Source organism: Brachionichthys hirsutus, chromosome 8 (genome assembly GCF_040956055.1).
Source record: "Brachionichthys hirsutus isolate HB-005 chromosome 8, CSIRO-AGI_Bhir_v1, whole genome shotgun sequence".
NCBI classification, from domain to species: Eukaryota; Metazoa; Chordata; class Actinopteri; order Lophiiformes; family Brachionichthyidae; genus Brachionichthys; species Brachionichthys hirsutus.
The window spans coordinates 2,773,176-2,786,293 of record NC_090904.1 but is presented as its reverse complement, the minus strand read 5'-3'; positions in this window follow the sequence as shown (position 1 = coordinate 2,786,293).

Below are 13,118 nucleotides of genomic sequence, written 5' to 3'. Positions count from 1 at the left end.
TCCTGGGGACGAATTTATTCGTGTCCAATTCCTTCAGTTAGAGGAAATGATCACAAAGGAGCTACGCTACGCTGCACCTGCCTGCCAGGCCCATCAAGTTGCCATCGTCTGTGTGTCCAAAGTACCTTACAGGAAATAGTCAGTACACACCGGTTTGAAAAAATCCAGGACAGAACTTAACGAAATATCACGCATGCTGTGTACGGGCTATAAATGTGTTTTTGGTTTTTCACAACATCCTAAAACGTAAAACTTTTAGATTTAACATGACTGAAGCAGAGAAAAGGCAGACAGAAGGAGAGGTAAAATGCTGCCTCTGATCTATAAATATACCGGTAAATAGTTTTGGCAAAGGATGCAGATTAGCAACATTCTGGATTCCACTCTCTCAATCAAAAAGCCTCCGAGGCAACACTGATCAGGCCAAGAGGAAAGAAATAGGTCAGGTATGAGCTGAGACGAGCAGCAGCACAGGAAAAAGGAGCGCGACGTTGCCCTCATCAGAAATACTCTAAACCACACAGAGAGCAAACATTTACAAAACGAACAGGATAACAGAGACGCCTGAAGGTCATGGAAGACACACGACCTTCAACAGGCCCGGAGAAGCCGTGTGGCATCTTCAGGGATTCATTCATTTTTAGACTTCGTGCTACACGATGAAGACTGAAATGAAAATTAGTTCATTTTTAATTAGCTTCCTTTCCCTGACGGCACGTATGCCAATCGTCCTCATAACAGAAAGGTTAACGCTTAAGATTTGGGCAGAAGATTCAGGCGACAAGGTTGACCTCTCGGTGTGCAAATGTGCTTCCTGAGCTACCCACACGGAAATAAAAAACACTGCATCGGCCAGCAATGACTGGAAAAGCAGCGGCTGCTCAGGTAAAGCCTTTCCAGACGTTCTTGCACCTTTCCTGCTGCTGGACTTTGAACTCAGGCGTCATTCTAAGCGTCAGCGATTGATAACACACTTTCTTGTAATTAAATGCCTAAATAAAAGTATGACAATGATGTTTGGTAAAATATAACATATAGAAATATAACACTCAGAAAACAAATGCTTCAGAACATTTTACTTTTAGCAACATAACTCAAAAGGTTACAGACGGATCTTGATGAAACTTCCAGGAACGTTACCAGGAACAGACGATTACATTTTGGTGATGATCCAGAGCTTCCTCACTGAGGATACTTTTCATTTTTGAAATAAGCAAAATGTACACATAACGACGCGCTGTCTGCAGCGCAACAGTTGTGGATCCCTTGAAGTTGAAAAAGATTAAATTGACCTTTCGGTCCCGTCACTAATACTGTACTTTCTGCTTGTCCCACCAGGAGTCGCCACAGCAAATCAACCTTCTCCACTTCACCCTGTCCTTTGCATCGTCCTCCCGAACACCAGCCACTCTCATGTCCTCCCTCACTACGTCCATGTATCTTCTCCTGGGTCGACCTCTAGCTCTGTTCCCTGGCAGCTCCATCCTCAGCATCCTTCTACCGATATAGTCCCCGTCTCTCCTCTGGACATGTCCAAACCATATGGTCCCATCGCTTTGTCGCATAAATAACATCCAGGATGGGTTCCTTGAGAGCACGAAGGAAGAGCAGAAACAGTCCCAAACAAACACTCAGTGAAGGAAGGATTGGAATCACTCGGGTCACCGGAAGGTCATGACGCGTCAAGTCCTCGATGTTGATCTTCACTTGTGCCGAAAGTCACAGCCAAAGTTCTCAAGGAGGCGCCTTGTGAGTCTGAGCCGCGTTTAGAGGGAAAACGAACCGATAAATGAGGAAGAGATGAAGAATAGATGAAGAAGGTCGTTTACTGCTGGCGAAAGTCTTTCGTTTACGCGCTTTTAACTCACGTACTATTTGCATTCATGGAAACTATGAATTCCTTCACTGCGTTGGCTAACTCTCGCCGCGCTAGCTACTTAGCGTGCTACTCGCCCCTCTGAAGCTCAGTGGGCTGAACGTAGCGGCTAAACTAAGGTCAACACCAGCAGCAGCAGCATTCGTTCACAGTTTGACCCCCCGAGAGGATAGTTAGCTGGTGCGACCGATTAACCGCAAGAGCTCCGACACACAAACACAGACGGTGACGGTGACGGTGACACCCTGTCCGAGAAGCACATTGAGATTCTCCTTACCGTTACCGGAAGCCTTTCGGCGCCGCTCCCGAGATTCTATAGCATTTCTGTAGGGTGCTAGGCTAGCTGCGAGGAGTAGCTCTATAGCATTTCTATAGGGTGCTAGGCTAGCTGTGAGGAGTAGCAGCAAAGGAGATTCGGGGATGGGCCAAAGCAACTATTTTCATTTGCATTCCAAGCTGGTCACATGACCCAACTCTGGCCAATGAGCAGCCGAATACCCTGTTAGACCACACCCCCTTCACTGTCGATCAACTTGCGTGCCTCCGCCCTCTTCTTTCATGTTCCACGCGACTGTCAAGTACAGACCGCGGTCTCCATGGTAACAGAGGGAATTTAACCCTTGCGCTGCGGTCTGTTAACGCTGCGGCCAAGATGAAATGACATCAGGCGGGCTTAATGATTTAAAATTATAATTAATATTAATCAATTTAATTATTTAGTGTAAAAGGAGGAGCAGAGCGAAGTCTCAAAAAGCAGCAACATGTTTAGACTTTATTCTTTCTGTCAAGGAGGTCAATTATTTTGAGGCAACTTTTGTTCTTGTTTGATGGAGAATGCATATTGGAAATTGTCAATAATTAAAGTCCCTCGTGCAACAAAAGCTTTATTATTCTTATATCAATATAATTGACTTGCCTGAAACTGACTTAACAGTCATTTAAATATGCAGGAAGAGGTTATAATCATTTGAATTACAGATGCTGGCATCTTTAATTCAAACCCTTGGGCCAAATGCCCATGGAATTTAGGTGGTTAGATCAGCCATTGAGTTTCAAATTACAATTCTGTTGTTTTTGTTAAAGTTGCATAATTGATAGGCCTCATTTAGTTGTATTTCTGTCCAAACTGATGACATGAATTTCCCTCTTTATATTTTATTGTTGTAATTATTTCCCCCCTTTCCCATTTTGGTTGTATTCCCTGTCCTCTTCTAATTCATCACAGCTCTAAACTCATTTAGACAAGCTTCTTACCTCATTTCCAAATGGATATGGGTGAGCATAGCAATAAAATAGACAGCAATTCATTGCTAATGCTTCAGTGATGCCTGCAATACGAGTAGGGAGTGCATTCAGCTGCTGGCAAATACTGAATAATTTATCAGAATATGACTTATTGGCTTGGCCTCCAAGTTAATTATCTAGCCTGTCATGGTTCCCTTGACACCAAACCCACAGCATCAGCACAAATGCAGCATCATTTCAATAACTTGGTTAATCCCCAAAGACATGTCAGGGCCTGGCAGCGTGGCCAGCTGTGATATTATCGGTGTAGAGAAAAGGAATTCAATCGCTGCCCTGCTGGGCTGGAACATACCTTCAAATGGGTGTTTATACAATACGATGAGCCACATGTAACGGTGTGTAGATGATCCAAGCGGATCTCAAGGGAATCTTTGTGTGGGCTTGTTTGATCCCACAGTCCCAGTTCCCATGGAGCAGTACATTGACTTTAAACGGAACAGTGTGAGAATGCAAACCGGAGACTGATAGAAAATACTTAAGTGGAACACAGTCTTGCAAAAGCTATTTTTCTTATTTCTAAAATATAAAACACAAGTCAATCCTTTTAGCATCTATGATTTTTTTTTTCCAACAGATAAAAGTGTTTCATTTAACTTAATTAGTGGTAATTCTAATCTCTTATTGGTTTAGGACTGAACTGTTTTTAAATATTTTTATCAACTATCTTGGCCTCTGATTATTTATTAGCAGGCTGCTAATCATTAACGCCGTTTATTTGTGTATAAAGTTTGGAGAATGGACATGGAGAACGTTCAACCAGGCGTTATGTCCTTATTCGAGTGTCGCCTAAATGCACTCATTTAGTACAGCAGTCAAGATTTGCTGTACATAAAGACAAAACTCACATTTAATATGAATTTAATTTGTTGATATAAGATCTTCACAGGACATTTTATTTCCACTTTCCTCTCTGTAGTAAAAAAAAAAGAACTACGGTAATTAATTCAACGAACGCTGACGTTGATGCAGCGTGCACTGGGGAATGATTGGAAACAGGATGATCAGGCCTCAGAATAATGTGTCACCTGTGATTACTGAGATGAGGGAGATTATCTAAGAGTCTGATCAACAGTTATCCAGGTTTTGTGAAATTCTTTCCTGTTGCTAAAGTGAAATATTTCCATTTAACAATACTAGATAAGATTTCAGACAAGAGACAAAAGAACGGCAAACTAGAAAAGCCCTCAGAGAACACCGACCTCCGCCAAGCACCTCAGTCTCCCTACACCAAAAATAATTACCCTACATTTATTCTATCTATGGATTCTATTTCTTATTGTATTTCTATTTCTATCTATAGAGGATACACTGGCAGGGAACTGTCCAGAGAGGCAGGTCCAAAGAGGCAGGAGCTGATTGGGTGAGATGTGTAACAGGTACACGCGTAAAATCCGACATCCGGGCATTTTGCTGAGTTACAATCAGTATCGGAAATGATGTGCAGTGACGACACACTTGTTATAATAGACAACAAAATGTTTGCTCGTGCTGTAAAGTCCTCCCCTACACACACACACACACCGAGCTGTCTACGCTGTATTCACAGAGGATTTATTTTGTACGTATTCGATATGTTGCGTCATAAGGGCTGCTATGTTGTTACATATGTTACCCACATGGGGGTGCCATCTGGCTACTAGAAATGACTATCTCAGCTGTGGCACACACTCGTTGCAAAAAAGCATTTTAAGTTAAGGACAAAAAACAAATAAAAAAAATACCCTTCTTGAACTACTGTGTTGGCAGTTTTTTGTTCTTTTAACTAATTGTATAATAAAGACACATGATCATGTGGTTTGGTCTTAAATTGTTTTATCAAAGCTTTGGGCTTCAGACATCCAAGCAAAAGGGTTGGCTGAGTGAAGCCAAGAAGAGTGAAAACATCTTGCTTATATAGGCACCCATTCTTTCATTCTTAGAACAGGAAACAGGTGTTGTACAAGGGAAATTCTAAGTAACAATATGGGAGGAAGTCATAAATTCTAAGTATCAATACGGAGATGCAGTCCATGAACCTTTACCACAAAACTTAGCTGCATACGAGGGTCTTTCGTTGAAGCGTACTTCCTGTCTAGCAACATTGTTTTTTCGTCTTGTCACACCTCTGCAGACGGTTATTTAGCGAGTGGAAAGGAACATTGTGTTTTTTCACACCTTTGCAGACAGTTGTTTTCCTACTACCGTCCCTGTAGGTCAAAGTTACTTAGCATTGTTTAATCGCCACTTAATGATTATTTGATCGCTCTTACAATTATTGATTATGTAATTGTCATTATACTTAGGAATTAGTTTACTGCCAATACACTACTGTCGTTATCTGGCAGGTTTAAATCAAATTCTAGTGAACAAGTAGAAGAAAAACAATTAACATTTTGCTTATTTAATACAGCTGCCGGTAATTGAATAATTAAATCGTTATGTCTATATAAATGGCCAATAAATTCTAATTGCAAACTAAATTCAATGTCCTCTGCTATGCATGAAGCCCATAGTCTGGTATGGTGTGTGAGAAATCACCGTTCAGACTGAGACGTGTTAAAATAGAATCCAGAGGCAGGTTTAATTGTCTTGGTCAAACAATGACAATTCCTGAGGTCAAAGGCTGTGTGGTCGCTTCCCTTTCGGGTTTGTTTTGTTGTGTTTGCTTCAAACAAAGACTAAACCAGCACCTTGGTGCCCTTTTGAACTGTTTTCTTATTTCTGCATGAAAGAGCTTGAGAATCGTGCTAGAGTGACCTCCAGCATCAAAGTTTGCTTATTAGCTCAAGTGCTGCTCCATATTTTCCTCATTGTTGTGTATCTCTCCCATGTGTCTCCCAGATTGTTTGTACAGCATGTTTGACTATTGTGAAAGAGGATATTTAGTCTGATTCAGCAGACGTCCCCTCCCTGCTTCATTAAATTGAGCATACAAGTAAGGTGTGTGTGGTTTCCTAACATCCTGTATGACCGTATGTACTTAAAAAAAACATCAGCAGTATTTACTCTTTAAAGTAATGTTAAGCATTCACGTAATATGGCAAAAGACAAGGGAGATGTCTGGGAGCAGCCTTTCTCTTACTCATATATAGAACTAAGACATTTGGGTTGGAAGTTTTACTACAATGTGACACAGCCCATGTTGTAAACTGCAATGCCCTTTCGGAGAGATAGTACATGGTTACATTACATTTAAATTATGCCAGTAATATAATCGGATGAGAAAAGCAGTCAGAGAGCGCAGACCTAATGATTATGATCATCACTCGGAGAACATAAAATAAATATTTTAGAAATGTTACACAGGTGGCGCAGTGGTAAGCACTGTTGCCTCACAGCGAGATGGTCGCAGGTTCGTCTCCGACTCGTGGCCATTCTGTGTTTGCATGTTCTCCCCGTGTCTGCGTGGGTTCTCTCCGGGTTCTCCGGCTTCCTCCCACCACCAAAAACATGCGGCCTAGGCTGATTGGTGACACTAAATTTCCCGTAGGTGTGAGTGTGTGTGTGAATGATTGTCTGTCCCTGTGTTGCCCTGCGATGAACTGGCGGCTTGTCCAGGGTGTCCCCTGCCTCTCGCCCATTGACTGCTGGGATTGGCTCCAGTTTGGCCCGCGACCCGATGACGGAATAAGCGGTTGGCAAATGAGTGAAAATGAATGAATGTTGCACAGCTTTATTCTTAGCAGGAAAGGCCTTCATGAGGCAATAAAACAATCTAACTTTCCCAGTTTGTGTCAGCACAAACACAAATTGGCAGAACAGCAAATTAATACATAAATGCAAAATCTGGAATCAATTAAATCAGCAAATCTTTTTGCACTGAACACACCTTCTCTTAAGTCGTATTTTCAGTCTGACCCGCTACCAGCCAGGCCATGTTCAAGAACCCAAAAGAGGGAGTGGCTTCAAACAGAGACCTTTCATACTGTTGTCACTGAGTACAACCCAAACGAAGGTGCCAGAAGCAGCCAGAATCCCAGCTACAGAACTAAAGGCCCATTCTCGTCCCCTCTATTCGCCTCATCTATCTTACCCAGGGTCCAACAAGGCTTTGATTCATTTGCGAATCTGTCCCCCTGCCCAGCGCGAAGGCGCAACCTCAGGCATCAGGCAAAGAGCCAAGCGAGGCCGTAACTCTCAGATACTGTAAATCGCTGACACACTCTTTTCCTTTCTCTGCTGGGCAGAGCCCCAGTGCCACAGGGCCCCCAAGTTCAGTCCGATTAAGGCGGCTGTGTTGTGCTTGGAGGGGAGGGGGGGAGCAGGAGTGAGCCAAATGTGTCTAATCCTGCATTAATTAAACATACAGAAAGAAAAGAAGGCAGCTCAAAATACTACATTTCAGTGTACATTTCTAGCGGTAAAATTTCCCACGCCCTCTCACACATTGTTTGACCTTTTCTGTAAACTTACATAGCCCTAAGATATTGGTCTAGATTTCTGTGCATGGATTTGATGAGCTAAGATTTATTGCATTAACTGCGATGGCGTTAGTTTAAGAGCCTCTGCAAAAGAATTGCTTGTCGTGTCAGGTCAGCCACATGGAATTCCAGAAATCCGAGATACAGAAAACGTGCAGAAGAGAAGCTTTTTCTTTTTCACACGGCGTGAGGGAGAGCAGCTGATGTGACCGTGCATGAATATCACGATTCTTCACCAGCACATGTTGCATCGGTCATGTTATCAAAGAGTTAAAACTTTAAGGAAAAGAAGAAAGAAAAAGTGAAATGGGCACATTTTGATCCCGAACAGTGAAGTCAGTTCTGTCTCTCGCCACCATTATGCCTAATTAGAGAAATGCCACTCCCACGGCCTTCCAGAGCGTGCACAGAAAACAGAAAAACCGATGACATGTGGCATGAGGGCGGCCCTGCAGTGCTGCTGAAACTCACTGGAGCATCTCAGGTCTGAGGCCAGGGCCAAATGAGGGAGGGAACTGGAGCCAGGCCGCAGAAAGGGAAAGTTGTTGTTGACTTTTATTTATTTCCTTACTCTCACTTACTTAGGTGTCACATATGACCTATATCGCACACAGTCATACTATCTTTACAGGATTTATTTAAATATTGCATTAAAAGTGATGATAGCCTGCAGATATTTTTAGCGTGCATTTTTAAATTTTACATTTTATATTGATTTTTTAAACATTATTTTCATTTCACTGATGCTTTATTATGCTTTACACCTATTTTTAATGATTTAATTTAAATTATATGCAGCATATGCTGGGAAAATCAACTGCCCCCTATATTAGAATTGATCCAGATTAATTAATTACCCCGCCTCTCGCCCATAGCGAGCTGAGATACGCTCCAGTGGAAACAATGGCAAGAAAGGGGATGAATGGATAATTAGATACATGAACTCAAAAGACAATCAGACCCTCGCCTCCAATAGAGTATTCGATCTTGTGAGACAGTAAACAGGGCTTCCGGATCAGAGGGGCCAAACCTGTGCTAGCTTGCTGCTCCCGAATGGGAAAAGATACAACTTTTATGTTGTACCCCTGAAATGAACGACTGGACTCGCGTGAGCCGCCATTGTCTGAGAAATGGAACATCCAGGATAATTTATCAGCTCGCCACAGAGAGAGACAAACAGCTCAGCTCTGCCGTGGCTGGCGACACGTTTCCAGAGGAAACTAATGCAATGCTAGTGACTCATATACAGCTCATAGTCAAACGACAACCTCTCTCAGGCACCCGTGGGAGACGTGCACCATCTGTGTCTCACTGCATGAGTAACAATCTGTTGCCAAACTACCAAATACTTTAAATTCCTTTTCACGTCTGCCACCTCACCGATCAAAATCTCGTGTTGTTCAACCACTCAGACTCAAAATAGACAATGTGTGCGTGCAGGCGGCCACACGCACCTCCTACACACACACACACACACACGCTAACCTGCACCTGACTGTCTCAGCAGATCTTCCTGTGGGCAGACTGCGTCACACACAGCAAAGAAGAAGTCATTTCAAATGCTCTCGAATAAGAGCTTTAATAACGGGACAGTTTTCGTGTACGAGGTTTGTGATTCGCTCAAAGGTCACTTAATTTGGAGACAAAATTGAGCCTAAAGGCCAAAAGTGAAGGCAGCTACATTCCATAATCAGAGGCAAGACCCCTTGGTTGGCTTTGAAACCCCATTCAAAACATTGAGTTCTTGTAATCCTGCATACATCGCTTGGATACGCCGGACAAAAGCCTCATTATTTTGATCAAGTGTGAGGGAATTGAAGTAATGAGTGCGCCGTATTGTACTCGATGTACTAAGCTTTTAAAGTCCTGCCAAGAAGGCAGAGGCCCTTCAATATTGTGCAACTCCGTGCAGAGGTTTGCTGCTCACACACATACAGAACGGCGTGGTTTCTATGAGCATGTAAATATCAGAGGAAGATGAGGGAGCGTGTTCAGAGGCAGGAAATGCTTCGCCTGGGTTTCAGATCGCCCATGTGAACAAAAGGATTTGACATTTTAATATTGAAAACTCCATTTGTGGATTCACAAATCATTTAAAAATACACATCCACAATTGATAACCTTTTGGTGATAATACAGATCGCCGTGTGGACGGTGTAAATCCCATTACGAGGGGAATGAGCTGCTTGGCGGAGGTCTGCGCTCTCTGACTGCTTTTCTTGTTATTAATATATTTGCAGTACTTCCTGAAAACGTCCCCGTTGTAGTGACAAAAGATCTACTTTCTGGCAGAGCAGGTTTTTTGCACGAAGATAATTAGGCTTCTATACTATTTCCTGGTACCTTTACTGTTGCGTGCAAGCATGTGTGTAGAGAGAGAGAGAGATATATAATGCATAGTTATTCAAAACCAAACGTAGGACAGAGACATTCTTTGTTTTTGTGTAATAAATAAATTTTGCTCATGTGTTTGAGTTTGCACGTAAGCCTTCTCAGCCATCTGCTTTGACTTTACGCAGGAACAATGGAGGCTCAACAGATCGTTTAACATTTAACCGTAAATTAAGTCATGCTTTGTGGAAGGTGTGACTCAATGACACAGATTTATTTTGTCTTCTACAGCGAGTCCTTTGTATTTGAGAGCAATGCACATTACATGTTTATCAGGGTTTGGCTTCTGCTAGAGGGTGATCATTTGTAGCTCTTGTATTTCCTCATATTCATTCTGTTCTCTCTCTCACCCTCTCCCTCTCGCTCTCTCTCTCTCCCTCTCTCTGGACAGTTGGCAGAGGACAGTTGGCATAGCGGCGCAGACACACCTGTGACCTCCCATCACCAGAAAGCTTTATACCTTATAAGGTATTCGGGTCGGTGGCACCCGTTTTCAGGTTTTAGCGGAAGAAAAATTATACAAATAATTATTTTTTCAATGTAATATTTATTGGCCTTGGCTCATTTTCTGCGAGGAATATAAATCTGAAAAATATTACAATGACGCCCCCCTGTATACCCCCTCTTCATATTTATATTACATACAGGGTCTTTGGGTCCACTGGACCCAGACCTAATAAATGGGTGTAAATCATAGATACTGTGCTCCCTTGTTCCTCTGTGTGTGTGTGTGTGTGTGTGTGTGTGTGTGCGCGAGAGAAAGTGAGTAATTTCTATTTTGAAAAATAAACCATGGCTCACGTACATTGTCCCTGAGCCATGGTTAACAATGTTAACAATGTCTTCTCTTCTCTTGAGCTGGGACAGGAGCTGCTAAAGCGGAAGCTGTCTCTGGTAACAGAACGGAACAGCGCCCTCCCCGGATGCTGAAAACAGAGCACAGGCCGGTCCAGTCATCAAAGGTTGTGTCCACTGCTGCTACAACCCTGGCATCGTATGTACCAAAGAAAGGGAAATATTTGGTGCTCATTGGTTGCTTGCTGCAGCTTTGGAGGGTTACAACAGCTCCTGGGGTCATTCGGCACTCAACCCCCCCACCCCCCACCACCATGATAAGGTGGCAGTTCAAGGAGGAGCAGAACCAAGTCCAGTTGACTCTTGCACAGACACATCCTATCTGTCTATAGGATGATAGTTATTATTCAAACAACAATCATTTGCAGCTGCATGTGGCTGTTAACACTAGTGGCATGTACAGTTGAGATTGTTTTCTGGAGCATGTGACCACTTCCGTGGCAAAACATGTTTAGTGCTAATCCTGTAAGTCCGATACTAACCACGAAATAAAGCATGAAAGCAAGCAGGCAGGCAAACGCCTACATCTCTCACTCACCTCCTCCACAAGCGTTTCTTCCACACGCAAACAACTCTGACTGAACACGTGCAGGGAGAGCTGTGAGTTTAGAAGTGCAACATTTTCCATTATGGAGGTTGAGCAGCCTAGCTGCAGGCTAGCTGCAGGCCACCTTGGATGACGGCCACAGATATAAGCACTTGAGCAGGATTCAGGGTTGCTTGCTACAGCTTTGGAGGGTCACAACAGAAGTTCGATTGTGGGCCCTTCTGAGAAGAGATGGGGATTAAATGAAAGAGAACTTTTCTTATTATTTGCATTGAAATCCTGTCAAAGCAAACCACGTTGTCAGCCGAAGCTCGGGGCAAAGGCCAGCTGGTAAAAGGTTATCAGAGATCACAGTGCAGCACTCTGTCAAATGTGTGACTGGCTTCCTCTGACATGCATGGAAGCCTGTCTTGTTTTGCTCCAGGTGACTCTGGAGAAGGGGGAGGAGCTACCGATTAGAGTGGGCTGATTGGGGCTGAAGGCTTGATAAACCAGCTTTGATGGCATTGTGAGGGCTCTCTCTCCACACACCTATTTGGATTGGTTTGTTTGGTTGCTTTGGCGTTATAATTTTGCACCCTACCACACCGGACACTCACCCAACACTGCAGACACTAACTGCTTTGCAGACTACAAACATTTTTGATCCACTTTCGGTACTTTTTATAAATAAAATAACATATTTATATTGGAACTATTTGTGTGGTCTCCCTTTTTGGTCCTTCCCATTGAGCCAGGGTCGTGACAAAAGTAATTAGACACAGTTCAACTAAAAAAATCATGTTGAATATAATTTATGATTCATGTTGAATCATAAATGTATGATTCATGTTGAAATGTAATGCTATGTAAGGTCCAACTAGAATGAATCCAGGCTCTGTATTTTTTTCTGAGACTCTTCATTTGTGTTTGTTAATGGTGACGATGCATTTTGGTCAGCTGGATGTTGCATGAGTGAAATTTGAGGCGAAGGGGAAAAAGAGAACCCGAGGAGCTGCAATGAAAGAGCAGCAGCTTAAGCAGGAGGTGGCGTCCATCTGGAATTTAAAGCACATGTGAAACATTCAATACAGAGAAAGGTCACAAACACATCTCCGTAATCACAGTTCGGAACCTTTCTGGTTGTCACCTTATTATTACCCCCACCTTTGGGTTGTGTTTATTTTTGTTTTTCACCAGGATTAAACAAAGATTATAGAAACCATATAACTAAACTAAACCAAACATGGTTGGTTTCTAGAATCGTTGTTTAATCCTAAATAGTTTAGATGATGTAGCCTCGTGTGTAGCATGGGTAAGCTGGAGCTAATGAAGCATTGACAGTTTCTCCCTTGAGCCGGTGCCAAGCACGGATAAATGCAGAGGTCATACCGGATTGGTCGAGCCTCGGGTTAACGACCACCAGCAGCGTTGTTAACCCACGGGACGCTGCTGGGTATTGGATTACTGTGGGTCGAAGACAGAGACAAAGATGAAGAGGAGGAAGACGGGTGCATCAACAGAGAGAACAGGGAATGGAAGAGTTTAGGATTAAGGCTAGTTAGTTTATTTTTGATTATTTTATGTTCCTTGCATTTCCTTTTATTAATTCTGTTCTCTCTCTCTGTCTGCAGTGGGCGTGGCAGAGGACAGATTGGCAGAGCGGAGCAGACACACCTGTCAAACATCTTCCCATCACCTGACTGCTTTAACTGACTCTTCACCTGATCACTAGTCACCAGATTACCGGTATGCTTTTGTCTCT